At 37.8% G+C, this 14,701-nt stretch overlaps 1 protein-coding gene across 1 annotated transcript in view; it reads left to right on the top strand.

The window, feature by feature from the left end:
• SDK2 (sidekick cell adhesion molecule 2) overlaps positions 1–14,701 on the top strand; it is a 1,526,639-nt gene that overhangs the window by 308,926 nt on the left and 1,203,012 nt on the right. The gene's annotated exons all lie outside the window — the stretch shown is intronic.

Raw genomic sequence — 14,701 nt, 5'->3', positions numbered from 1 at the left:
ATTTTTATAGGAGCAAAACAATGAATTAGGATATAGTAAGAGAAAGCATACAATTAATGTAAAAAAATAAGTAAACAGAATATTTATACATACCTTGGTAATCAGCATAAGTTAATGAAGTGTAATCAGATAAAGGAGTATAAAATGCCATATATGAAATGAAAGAATGCATAATGCTGTGCTTGGAATTAATATTGAAGAATCTGGCCGAGACTAACACATGTGCTTAGTGAAGTACATTTAAACAGATAGTAATATGATGAGTAAGCAGTTTAAATTTAGACCAGGCTACAGTACTACTACCCTGATGTTTACAGTGAGACCGATAGCGGAGAAGTAGTTAGAGATAATGCATGAGTCTAATAAGGCATTCCTAGACTTGGGGAAACCAGATGATCAGACCCAAGAAAGCAGATTTGGGCAGTCCTGTGATGGGTCACAGTCCTAAAACAGTAGTAAAATTAGAACAGGCAATGTACAAGGACTCACTGACACACATATGATCAGTGTTTAGACTCTAAGTGGTTGTTTCTGGGAATGGGAATGCATCAAGGTTTAGCTCCGAGCCCACGCCTGTTCTTACTATTAATGGACTGCATCAGCAAAGAGGTCACAGGGTACAGATCAATAACACTGCTGCATGCAGCAGTGTGGCATTACAGGTAGGGACTTCACAAAATGATTGGTGACTGGAATGCAAAACTGAAGGCACATGGCAGAAACTGAGTACATAAAAATGCACAAATCAGGAAAAGCTGAAATTTGTGGTAGAAGAGAAATTGATGAGATGTGTGGTTGAGGAGAAAGGACAGCTGAATGAGAAAGTCAAGGTTAGTATAAGAGGTGCTGCCACCAAGTGGCATTATCTGTGAAGATTAGTGTTTGGCAGAAGAATGATAAAGAGGATGAAAAGTAAGTTGCACCAAGCAGTCACATGACTAGCACCTCTGTATAGCACATGAATCTGGGCAGTGATGGTAGAGTAGCTGAGGAAGCCTGAGGTGGAATGGAGCTGAAGTATCCCAGATTGATAAATGGATGCATATTGTAAGGAGATGCAGAAGCCAAAGTACCCCAAAATGCAGAGAAGGTCAAAGAGTACAGATTATGGTGTCTTGGTCACATGTGCTGGAAAGCAGAAGACAATTCAGCAAAGATGATTTGGGAGAAAGCAAGGTGAGACAAGGATGTCAAGTTAAAAGATAGACTGTGTGAGAGAAGATCTGTATAGTGGTGGTGAAGTGAGAGATACGGTGACAGTTGGCAAACAACTCAACCCTATGTAGAAATAGGAAAAAGGGGATTGATGAAGATGATGATGACTTGTTTACATATTATATAAAATATCCATGTTCCTACACTTCATTATAAGCAGACACATCTATAACTACTATGAAAAAAAATATATCTAACAGCCAAGGCAAAGAGGGTGTGTAAAAAAAGGGGGGGGGGTGTTAGCAAATATAACTACGTCTGTGTGTATATGTGCACATACTCCTAATATATTATTAATTTATTTATTTATGCATATATTTTTTGTTTTTATTGTGTTTTTATATACACATATATTGTTTGTGTTAGCAGCATTAGCTATGATGTTTGGTTTTATTTATATTTATTTTTCATATATTTTCTGTTTGTTTATGTGTTTGTTTTTTGAACATTTAAGTAGATTGATGAGTGTGCATGTAGCAGTTTAAGTTTTTTATTGTAGATGTTATATAAGGTGTATACCTGGTTAGCTATGTGGATGGCAGGACTGTTTCAGCCTTTGTTGATGCAGTTCTGCATTAAAATTTTCCAAAACATCAGTATATTTGCAACAGCATGATATAATGGTTTATGTATGATGCATATTATACTGTTTAAATATGAGGACTGCAGTGTTGGTGCTGCTGTAGCATTGTCACCTCACAGTAAGATGTCCTGTTCGATTCTCAGCTAGAGCATCTTCTCTGTGGAGACATGTGTGAATGGGTGTACCTTCGTTGAAGGTTGTGCGTCAGGGCCGGCAACTCGGCACATAAAAATCTCCTGCCAATCATTAGCGGACCTAACTGGGAAAAGCCGAAAGACACAACAACAAATACTGTTTAAATATCTGTAATATATGTTGTATTAATTATATCTGAAATCTATTATATAAGTTGTGGTTGAAACATACTAAAACTGTATTTATTGTGTTATAAAGTGTTAGGTTACTTTAAGTCACTTGGTTTCCACTAATTACTTAATTGGAGGGAAAAAGGTTGGTAGTAGTGATTGATTTAACAGTGTTTAAAATGTTTAGGCTTGTGATAGAATTTTATGTGTGATGAAGCGTAGGAGTACTATGCGAAAGCACATGTTTTTTACTAAATAAATCGTTTGGTTTTATGCTGTGTGTGTCCTTTGCCTGCATCGATTTCCAGCAGTGAGATTAGGTTTATAGGTTTAGATGTCATGCTTAGCTGATAGTAAAAAACTGCATTCAATAAGCATGGAAGGCAATTTTTTTGTATCATTAATGTGCGCTGTTATTATTAGGTTTCCGATCTGATGTTAGCTTCTCTAGAGGTGCACCTTATGCATAGACTTTTAAATAGAACCGGATCTGACAATACCATATATACCAGCCAGAGGTCACCTTAAAGATAAGAAAAACAATATAATTACAGCTCCTGAGCCTTTCAGGACATTTCAAGCTTTCCAACAATATAACTTTTGATTACCTTTTGAAGTTCTTTTAGGGGATATATTTGAAGACTACAAACCACAGTATTGTATACAATTATGGGCCATAGCAGTGAGGTATAAATTAGTGCAATAATCTCCATAGAGACACTAAACACCATTTAGAATTACTTTGACTACAGTGTGTGCTTTCCAGATTCAGTAGATAAACTACTCAAAGTTTAAACTGATCTCTACCTTTGCACCTTCCTCTTTAATGACGGTGTCATCGTTTTGAAGAATTTGGAAAAACTAATCTAAGATGGCATACCTAATGCAGAGTTTCAGTTAACAGTAAGGAGAGATAAGCAAGCATTTTAAATAAGTAGCACAAAGAACTGGAAGAAGACAACAAGTGGTAATATTAAAGGAAATGTACAGGTAAAATGGGCATGATAAAAAAGAAAACAGATGGATAAGACATAACAGAAGCAGAATATGTTTAAAAAGGTGGCAGAATGATGGTATATTCTCTGTTCTAGAGTCAGACATCCTGGAGAGTGGAATTAAATGTGTTCTAGAAAGTCATTCTAATACGAAGGTGCAGGAAGAGATGGAATTCCACCTGAATTAATCATTTTAAACTCCTGCAAAATGATAGTGTTACAGTGTTGCTTAAAATTTGCCAGCAAATTAGGAAAATACAACAATGGGCATAGGTAGGAAAATATCAATTTATATAAAAAGGGAAACAGTAAATATTCTCAAACTACCAAACAGATTTACTTGCTTTATATGCTAGCAAGGTAATGCTCAAGATCCTACAAGCTAAACGTCAACACCATTATCCAGTGAGGACTGTTGGATATACTGAATATATCATCTGAAATTCTGGGTTATAATGCTCAGATACTGGAATCAAAAGTGCTGGGAGAAATATTATCAGCCTAAGATATGATACCACTCTAATGTCTGAAAGTGAGTAAGAACTGAATAGCCTGTTGATGAAGATGAAAGTAGAAAGAATTAATGCTTGCTTGTTGTCTGATGTCAAAAAAATGTAAAATATGTCATCCATACCTATAATTTTTTTTTTTTTGACAAACAGATGTAGAAAATTGGGGGCAGTAACATTTTATTTTCCTGGGTTTAAAGATTGTTATAGATGGTGACTGCAGCCATGAAATGAAAAGATGCTTGCTTTTTTGAAGGGACGTTATCACAAGTCTGGGTAAGGTTTTAAAGAGCAAAGAATGCAACCATTTGAAATGAATGAATGTGGACAAGTTCCAAAAATGTGGAGACTGAAAGACCCTCCCCCTCAAAAAAAATTACATATACTAAGTCTGAGACTGCCATTTCTCAAAATATTCTTTTTTCTCAAATGTAACCCAAACTCTTAGTTGGTATATATAAGTTTGGGGTTCTGAGGGGGTTTGCTGTACTGCAAAAAAAAGAAGTTTAAATGAGAAGAGCAATATTCAATATTCATGCTTCTCCTATATTCTCTGTCTGTTTTTTATGTGTTCATTAAGGAGCTGAGTAAAGAAATCATATTGTCAAAAAAATATGTGTTTAAATACAGCATTGTTTTTGTAGTAGGAAAATATCAGAGTTGGACTGTATTATAATTAAGACTGTGCAATGGTAAATCAATGCTTTTGGTGTTGGAGAAAGCTTTTGAAGGTTCAATGTACAGCAAAACAGATGTCATCAGTCAATGCTTATGGAAATAAATCCAGACTGTTCACTGGATGGCCCAAAAGAATAGATATAACTCAAATATGTTGGCCACATAATGCAAACTGAAAGATTCACTTCAGAAAACACTTATGCTGAGAACGCTCAAAGGCAAAAGAGGAATAGTCCAGCAGAGGCTAATGTGGATGAACAACATTACTGAAGCAGTGAATAAGAAATTGCAAGCAGTTAATAAAGCAGTTCTTCACAGGCAAGCCTAGTGAACTAAAGTGCTGGAGGTTCCCAGAGTTAGACTGAACGTAACGACTAAACAACAACAAACAACAGAAGAGGAACATTATGTGTGCTTTGCTTACCCTAAAACATCAGATTGATCTGAATATGCTAAAAATATGTGCCATGGTGCATAATGTCAGATCCCAAATATGCATATCAAATTTATAACCCACATTTACTGTAAAAATGGGTATATAAATGCAATATAATTACATGTCCTTCCCTGGTTTTGCACTCATTATTGCCTGTTGCTATGAAAGGGATAAAACATTCTGCTCAGCTTCTTACTTTGTGAAGTTTAAGAGTAAAGCATTTCTTTAAGCTGTGTCATGGCTGTGAAGCATTAATTTGTAACACCTTAATACTTAACATGCTAATTCCCCTGATATGCCCCCCAGTGAAGACCGTAAAAGAAAATCAATTAGTACATCATGTCTCTCAAACCATTTATGTCTTAGCTTTGTCACTTAGATGAGTACATACTTGTAGCAAAATACTGATTTTAATTGACTTCTGCCTTAATTGACATTGTGTATATATATATATATATATATATATATATATATATATATATATATATATATATATTCTTTAAATAAATGTTCTTTATCTGACAAATCTCAGTATTCCTAACATCCAATAGCTCATGCCTAGTCCTACTAGAGACATTCACTATTAAACTAAGTACCCTATTCATGGGAGACTTTAACTACCCCTCTATAGATGGTGAGGCATACACTGCCTCATGCTGTCCTGGACTTTATTAACACAAACACCCTTAACCTGAGAGTGTGCACACCCAGCAGAGGTTCAAACATACTGGACCTAGTACTCACCGATATGGGAGAGCATTATGGAGAGCATTGCACCTCACCCAGTGTCATGTCCTTGCTGGTGAGTTTTGACTACAGAGCTGTTTCCTTTATAATAAAAATCAACTTGGTAAACCCAGCAAACCATGTAACAATTAGGAACTATTCCAAAGCAAACTACATCCTATTAATGGCTAGTTTGTCAAAATTCATTGCCACTGCCAGCCCCGAGTTCACAGCAACCTATGTGGAATTGTTCACGGAGACCCTGTGCAATCATATAAATGGCTATATAGAGGCTGCTGTAGCTACTAGAAGTAAGACCAAAATAAACTCTAAAAACAGTCCACACTGGTGGAATCCTAACCTTAATAGGGTATATGACAAAAGGAAAAAAGTCATGAGTAAAATCAGGAAGAGCACCTCCCATAATGATTGAAGCTCTCTGCTTAAAATAAACAAGAAACTAAGAGGTCTAATTAAGTCCAACATTTGCAATTGCAAGATCAAGATAGCTACGTCCTAAACCTCTAAGACAGCGCACATCAACCGATGGCCAATGGTGCCACCTTCACTAAGCAAAGCGACGTAATGAGTATGCTCACTAACAAATTCATCCTGCACTCCCCTCACCTTCCCCCATGAAATAGCATAAGTTCCCCAGCTTTTAACAGGGAGCAGGTCCTGGTGGTGCTCACTAAGGCCAAAAACACAGCCTCAGTGGGCTCTCGACAACATCCTGGGATGCCTCCTAAATAGCTTGAAACTTTACCTATCTGGACCACTTGAGTAACTTTTCAAATATATCCTCAAAACAGGCTTTATGCCATGAGGATGGAGGACTGTGGTGGTTATCCCACTTCACAAGGGTGTACCATCAAACACCCCCAGAAACTCCTGATCTCTTAGTCTGACTAGTCTAATAAGCAAAGCCATGAAACAAATTGTCATGGAAATGGTCAAGAAAGACATAGGAAGCTTCAGACATGGGACCCATTCCAGTCTGGCTTTATCAAAGGAAGGTCATGCCTAATAAACCTAGTGAATTTCTTTGAAAAGATCACCAAGACAATGGATTAGGGGAAAATGGTTCATGCTGCCTACCTGGACCTAGCTAAGGTATTCAATACAGTATCACAATCGGGTATTAATTTTATTTTTACTTTATTTATATTTGTTTACTTAGTATTGACGAATTTCAGACTCAGCCTGGATGAAATACAAATCTTTTACAAATAAAAATATAGAAATGTAAGCAATAGTGCAATAGGTCAGACTAATTGCATTAAAAAAACTGTGTGTATGCATTCTAGTGAACAAGCACGGTGCTGTGTACAATTAAGCAGACTGAAATGTATAATATGTAAATTAGCTTCTAAAATCCATCAATCTTCAGTAAATCTTGAAGGAAAAGAGACTCAGAAAAGAGATAGGTTTGGTGATATGTCCTTTGTTGAAGCAGGAGCATTTTGATTGGATGAAGAAGTTCTTTTTGAATTGCATTCTCAATTTGGAATAAGTATTGATTTCCTTAATATCAGTGAGGAGGGCTTGACAAAGAGTAGGTACATGAGAGGTGAAGGCATGTGCAGTGCTGTGGAGTTTGGTTCTAGGGGTAATAAGAGTTAGTGTGGCTTGTGAGTATTATCTCAGGCTGTATGAGGAGGTTGATAATTGACAAATTCACCGAACTGAATATAAACCCCTATGTAACTCATTGAATTGCCAGATGGCTCACAGATAGGACCCAGAAAGTCAAGACTGGTAAGACCACCTCCTTTAAGAGACCTATCACCATCGGGGTACCTTAGGAGTCTGCTGAGACTGCTCCTATTTGGCATCCACTTCTAGAAGTTAAAGGATAATGTCTAAGACCTTTGGCTGACAAAGTTTGCAGAGGACTGCAAATTGGAAGCTATCATAGATCACGACCATGACACAAATATCTTACAAGAGCATCTAACACAGACAAATCACTTGTACAAAAATCATGTATTAAAACACAATGCCAAGAAATGCATTAAGAATACCTTTTGGGAAATCTGCCACCCAGGCTAATTTCTCCATCAGTCAGAGTTCACCCAATAGTCAGGGATCTGGGAATGTACTTAGAAAGTAATCTGGTTTTTGACCAACATGTGGGCAAGGTAGTAAGAAAATCATCATTTGTTGCCCAACTTATAAGTAAGTGTATGGCATCCAGATCCAAAAAATTATATTGCCACTTTAATCTACCCTTATTAAACCCACCATTGAGTATAGTGCCCCCTTTGGCATGTATCTGACTGGACATATGCAACAGTTGGAATGCACACAAAGGTTCCTTACCAGGAGAATCTGGGGTATAAACACACTGTCCTGTATGGATCACCTTAAGGCCCTACCTTTATACTCAGTCTTCTATATGTTACTGAGAGGCAGTCTATGCCTGGCATACAAGGCATCCTTAGATCCAGCTCTGATGGACCTTTTGCACATCTATAAAATGAACAGCATCATAACCACTAGAGCTAAGGATTTAAATTCTGCTTGTGAAATAAATAAGACATATTAGTGAGACAGATACATGTCTCTGAGGGTGCCAATGCTCTGGAACAGGCACCACATCCTTGTAAACTAGAGTCCACCCCTAACCCTATTTTAACATAACCTTTGACAATAGATGGGAAATTGGAAATTCATCTTGGGTCTGTCTCTCATGTCTCTGATAGAGGCAGAGAGTAATTCCAAAATTACCATACCTCATCCCCCACATAACCTCTAAACCTTCCTAAGTAACATACCACCTCTTATAAATGCTCATGATACATAAGGACCCCACTGGGTTGGACTGCACGGCTAGGCTCATAAAGGACCTTGTAGTCATTATCTTATTGTTCATCTGTGAACCTATGAACTGTTCAGGAGTGGTGACTTTATAGATATTATCCCATTTGCTTTTACATTCTACAGATTTCCTAAATGTCTTTTCCTGCTTCACTTGTTTGTCTTTCTGGTCTTTAACTTTTGTCTCATGTCTCTGCTTGTCTTCCTTACTTCCATTCACAGTCAATTGTCAATTGCCTTTAGCAGAGCTGGGATAAGCTCCAACTCCCACATCCTACCCATCTTACTTATGCAAACTTCCTCTTGAAGTACTGATCATCTCTGACTTGTTACTGGCTTTCTCTTTAGTTTGCCCTATACCTCTGCTATGTTATTACATTTTTATCTTTCTCCTTGCACCGCATGCTCTTTCATTCATTCATTTATACTCCTGTCTCATCTCCTTTCCCAGTATTCCTCAGTCTGTGTCTTAAAATGTCTACTTTGTTTATCCTTTCCTTGACTTCCAATCCTCTTTAATGATTTTCTGGAAAAACATTTCTTTGTATTGTAATTATTGCCATGTTGCCTTCCAGAAGCATATTACTCCATCTTATTCCACCATATCCATTAATCTCTGGTGGGCATCTCTGCTTTAGTACTCATATGTTCACTAAAGTTCTCCTTTGACACACATTTTCCTTATGCCACTGACATCATATTTAGTGAAAATCTTTGTCTATACTTTGCTGGATGCTGCCTCTCTCGTTAAGGTGATCAGAAACTAAATCTTAGGCCTTGTTACTTTTCTCCACACCTCCAGTGCAGGATACCGTAAACTTGTCTGTTATAAATATAACTGATGAACAGAATGGCTTAATAAATTTATATAATCCAGATAACCATTCCCTGTATGAAACTTGACTCGAGCCCAGTCATGCTCTGTTCAGTTTAATGTTAAATATTGATACTGCGCACAGACTTGATTGAGCCGGCCCTAGGACTGGTGAAGGTACCAGCTGTCTGTCAGAAAATCAGCACAGTCTCCCATTCCCTTTTCTTGATTACCATAGCTCTGTCAGCTGATTTCACGGATTTATTTAGGTAGCCATACAAAACGCTGTGTGGCCTCTATCTTTATATCTCTATCTTCATTCAGGGAGATTTTATTTGACCTTTTTAACTCTTCAAATGTTTCATTCTCCTAGGAAAAAAATATTTAAGATTTTTGACTGAAGCCAAATCCCAAAATAGTCAGATTTTATGTTAAATGTGCTACCCTGTTTTAATTTCATAGGTTCATAGGTAGGTACTAGGCTATCAACCCAAGAGCCTATGTAAGCCTAGCCAACAAGGTTCCCTGGCTTACGCCACCAAAGAAAGTTATTCTCCTGTGCCACTGTCCAGCAGAGACACAGAAGTGATCCCGGGGTGTATTTCCTATTTCCCATCCACTCATCAAGATTTTTCTTCAAGAGTGCTAATGAAGAACTTTGCTTTACATAGATGGGTAGCCTGTTCCAGGGTATGGGAAGTCTCTGGGACAGGAATCTTTCCCTCCAGCATGTCCTGTTTATTGTGGTGACAAGGTTTAGGTCCCTAGAGCGTGTAGCTCAGGGGGATTGGGATTTCTTTAGGTGTAGCATGTCCAACAGCTCTGCATTTGACATAGCTTTATATGTTAGGCAGAGATCACCACGGAGTAGGCGATATACTACGGAGTAAAGCTGGAGTTTTTTGAGGCGGTCAGTGTAGGGCATTTGTTTGAGGCCAGTAAACCTCTTTGTGAGGTACTTCTGTGGCCTTTCCAGGTGCTGCAGATGTCTTGTGAGGTACATTCCAAAAGAGGCATTGTACTCTATAATCAGTCTAATGAGTGTCAAGTAGAGGGGGAACAATGACCTCTTTTTTCCTGGATGAGAACCCTTTTATTATGAGGTGTGCAATGTAGAAGGACTTCCTGACTACTATGGCAATGTGACTATCAAAGGAGAGACTACTGTCCACCTGGGTCCCAAGGTCTCTTATCACACATTCAATGTTAAGTAGATTGCTGCCTATGTGGTAGTTCATGGGTGCAGAGTTTTTACCAAAGGGGATGACACTACACTTTTTGGCATTCAGCTTGAGGCCATGGCTCTGACACCAGGCATCTGTCTCAGCGAGGCCCTTCTGTAGGATGTCCACATCATTTGGGGACTTGACTATGGCTCCTAGTTTGCAGTCATCTGCGAACTTCATTAGCCAGAGGCCTTCTGTGTTAGCCTGTACTTTAGAGAAGTAGATACCAAACAGGAGAAGTCCCAGGACGGAACCCTGTGGTACTCTACTTGTCACTGCTTTGAGGTCAGATTTGGAGTCTGCAACTTTTACAGTGTGGGTTCTGTCAGTGAGCCAGTTGGCAACCCATCTTGTGACGTAGGGATTTATACCTAGTTTAGTGAGTTTAGCTATAATTCCAGAATGGGGGATGGTGTCGAAAGCTTTGGCGAGGTCAAGATAGGCTGTGTGAACCACCTTACCCTCATCTATCGCTTTGGTGACTGCCTCAAAGAAGTTGATCAGGTTCAGGAGGCATGATCTGTCTTTCACAAACCCGAACTTGGTGGGATCCAGAGTTTGGAGATGAATTTGAGAAAAAAAATCTGCTCCATTATTAAGCAACTCATTGGCCATGGTCTAGACAGTTTGGAGACTTCCCTCCACTTATTGTCGAATTTTATTTTCCCATACCACTGTATGTTACAAAGTAATAGCTTTCTCTAGTTTCTCTCTTGTATTTCAACGCCTGTGTGTAAAACTAAGGGATATCATCTGCTCCCTGTGAAATCCCATTATTGCCTACTCTGAGTTGTCTCATTTACAGATCTGTCTTCAATGGTGTATTAAATCTGCTAATGTTAATTACTGCCAGCAAAGGCCATGCTACTCCATCCGTTTATCCAACCAATGATGAAAATCCTTTCATAAGTCTTCACAACAAAACCTTAGTTCTTTATGTCTCCTAAGTCTGAGTACCTTGGCTGCTTTTCTAGTACTTTTTACTTCATCTTCTTAAAACTGCCTTTCTCCTCTTGCTACTTAAACTGTTCATTTGTGTGCTTTAACGCACTCTGTCCTCTCCTCATCCACAAGTCAGTTTAAATTTTCTAACTTTTTTCTCATGACTGCTTTGTCTGTCAACATTTTCATTTTCAGACATAAATATCAATGATATTAGGAATCTATTTCTGCCTTCTCCAAACAAAACCTCTTCTCTTCCAGATTACCTTTATCCTGCCTTTCTTAAAAGTTTTTTAACCATTCTCTTTAATTCATATTTAATCTTTTGGTCACTATTTGAACCTTATTCCTGAATCCTGGAGATGTAATGTAACCTTTCTGTTCAGCTGTATCTCTTTATGGCCGTAGGATTATTTTTGCTGCCCCACACTTGGCCAGCCTTCTAAAAAAAAAATTACTCCCAGATTTTCGAACTTTTTTAACAAATATGATATTCTTTCATAAGTTCTGCATAGCTTTACTGCTAGTTACTGTATTATCTTTATAGTCATAACTGTTAACTAATTATATATAAAAAAACATGGGTGGTGGTCTTCCAAGTGGTACTCTGATCTTAACTTGATACATATTACTGGGTTTATTCTCTTAGCTGTCAAGTGAGTGAAACCGGCTTTATTTTTTCCTCTAGAAACTGCATGTAGTTAAGTAGAGTTCACACAGTTTCTTAAATGTTCAAAAATCAGTAATTCATTTATAAAACAAAGCTTAAATGTCTGAATCCTGTTATTATCATCAGTGTAACTCACCTTCAACACTGCATGTTCAAACCTACCCTGCCACATATCATATGTAAGCAACATTATTTAGTCAGTAAGGTATGAATAGGTGTGTTCTGGCCATTTGTATTACATCTCTGGGTGGGTATTGTAAGCAACGGGATATAACTATCAAGGGTCTCTTTAAGTATTAATTAGAATTGTTGAAGGCACACCCATAAGAAATTGGATTTATAAAATAGGCAAAGGTGTCTGCGACAGAATTCATTACAACTGTGAGTCACACAGAGATAGCACAGTGGTACAATGGTTAGAGTTACTGTCTCACAGCACATGGTTCATTAGATTGGTTCCCAGATTGGATGCCTTCTGGGCAGAGACTGCTTAACCACCCAGTTTCTATATGGGCGACCTCCTCCCACATTCCAATGATATGCTCTTCGGTGAAGTGTAGGACTCCTAAACTGCATATGCAGAGTGTGTGTGTGTGTGTGTGTGTGTGTGTGTGTGTGTGTGTGTGTGTGTGTGTGTGTGTGTGTGTGTGTGTGTGTATACTTGTGTGTGTATGCATGTCTGTGAGCACTTAGAATAGTAACATCAGTTTTATACACAATATTATAATCAATATCATAAGTAAAGGAAACTTCATACCTATTAATTAGTTGTTGTAATATGTTTGCCCTTTTAACTTCATTAAATGCCTAAATTGTTCCTTACATTTTATTAGCAGTTTTAGATTTCCATTCGGCTATTTATTTTGGTCTTCTGAACATGTATTGTTTTTACCACAAGAAGGCTATGCTAACACAGAGTATGTGTGTATTTTAATAAAAGTTCTGTGAGTTTTATCATCGTTGATTTTGTTGATTTTGCCATATTATTTACTTTATGCTTTGACATTTAAGGGTAACTTACCAATACATATAATGCTATATCAGTGACCATCTCTATACATTTTATTAGCTGTTATACAGAAACACAAACATGAATATACATGTAAATCAAGTATTGCCATGAACTGCACCCTTAAAAATAAAGTCAATTGCTAGGGTGTGAAATCAGCCTGTAGAATATTCTGAGTGGTGACAAAACAGCAACTGAAATATGATTAAGGCAACTGTGTAGTTACTAAGTATATCAAGTAGGTTTTAAAAAAAGTCTTTGCATCATTTTATGTAATTTATGTGCATTCTATATGAAAAGTGTTTTTTAATAGTTATATACTTGAAAGCAGATGTGGAAGCCCCCTGGCTAGTTTCTGCTTATGCAGAGTATTTTGAGGTCTGACCTTCTCCTGTGAGCCAAGGTTATACCAATACTATTGAACAGAGAGAGAGAGAGAGAGATTCAGCTGTTCTCACAAGGTTGTAATTGACTGAGCATTTTTTTTCAGTTTGCTCATTGCAGTAAGGGAATGGCATTGCTAGTGACTGGAATTCTATTTATGCCATTACTCTCAGCTGAGGGCTAAACCTCTCCAAGGTCAGCTTTAATAGCATGGAAGCACTATTCCAGGTGGGCTGTTCTGTGCATGCTCAGTGCATAGTCATTCTTTCTTTGTGAGAGCATCACAAGGCTATACCTTTTAGCTGTTGATCTCAGTACATTTTTCCCTGTGAGGCCAAGACTGCATTCACACAGACTGGTGGGTAAGAAGGTAAACAAATATGCATCCTGCATACTCAACTCACAGTGTAGCTTTACAATAAAGGGTAAATGAGTTTGGTAGGACATGTGTACCTATAGTTGATACCAGGAGCTTTCATTCAAATGTTCTTTAACAGGTGTTGTAAATAAGGCCAACAAAACATGCTTGTGCCTGAAGTTGAGTGCACCCACCAGAACATACACTTTACTGTATAGTATCTCTGTGGTGTAGATAAGGGAAGCCATTAATTCAGCCACGTGGCCTTGTTCACTGACTGTGTGAATCCTGCTGTAACCATGTGCAAATCTAGCTGGCTAAACACTTGAACTACTTCATTGAAGCTAATACATTTGAGTTTCTCCCTGCTTAGGGTTGATGACCTACTGTGAAATTTTAATGTGATATTATTTTGGAAAGTTGATTTTTAATAAAACAGTAATATATGGTACTTTTTGGCTTCACAGGTATTACACAGTCAGACAGAGATGCACACACAAATATAGAAGACACTCGCATACATAATGGGCCTGCTTGTATTTATATTTAGAATAACATTAATACTACATATATATGTATATGATTCATTATATATCCTAAAATAGTTGAACCAAAAAAACTGTGTCATAAAAATAAATATTTGATACTCTGTGCATGATTTTTTTTTTGGACAGTCTTGCTGGGTGATCAGAAATATCTGTACTGTTGGTGCATTATCGAAAGTTAAACTTCTGACTTGTCAAATCACCAGAGCAACTAAAATTCACTTAAACCTGCCAGATTTGTGTTACTTTGTGACGCCCGTGCACTGGCCCCAGTAATCAAGAAGCCTCAGTCCTCACCACTAGCACCAGTGAGGGGCGTCCACATTGGGAGGATAACAAGTAAACACACAGTAAAGTACAATTTCCCTTAAGATCACACAGAGATCACAGTCAGTGTGGGACTGCTTTCTCCCTTTCTCTCCAGATCCTCAATAAGACTCCCCAGTGGCACATCTATAGGGTTCAGATCTCAGCTGAGTAGTCAAG

Source organism: Protopterus annectens, chromosome 10.part0 (assembly GCF_019279795.1).
Source record: "Protopterus annectens isolate FY-2018-M chromosome 10.part0, PAN1.0, whole genome shotgun sequence".
Classification (NCBI taxonomy): Eukaryota; Metazoa; Chordata; order Ceratodontiformes; family Protopteridae; genus Protopterus; species Protopterus annectens.
The sequence above is the reverse complement of the archived record's forward strand: the minus strand, read 5'-3'. Positions and strand labels throughout refer to the sequence as shown.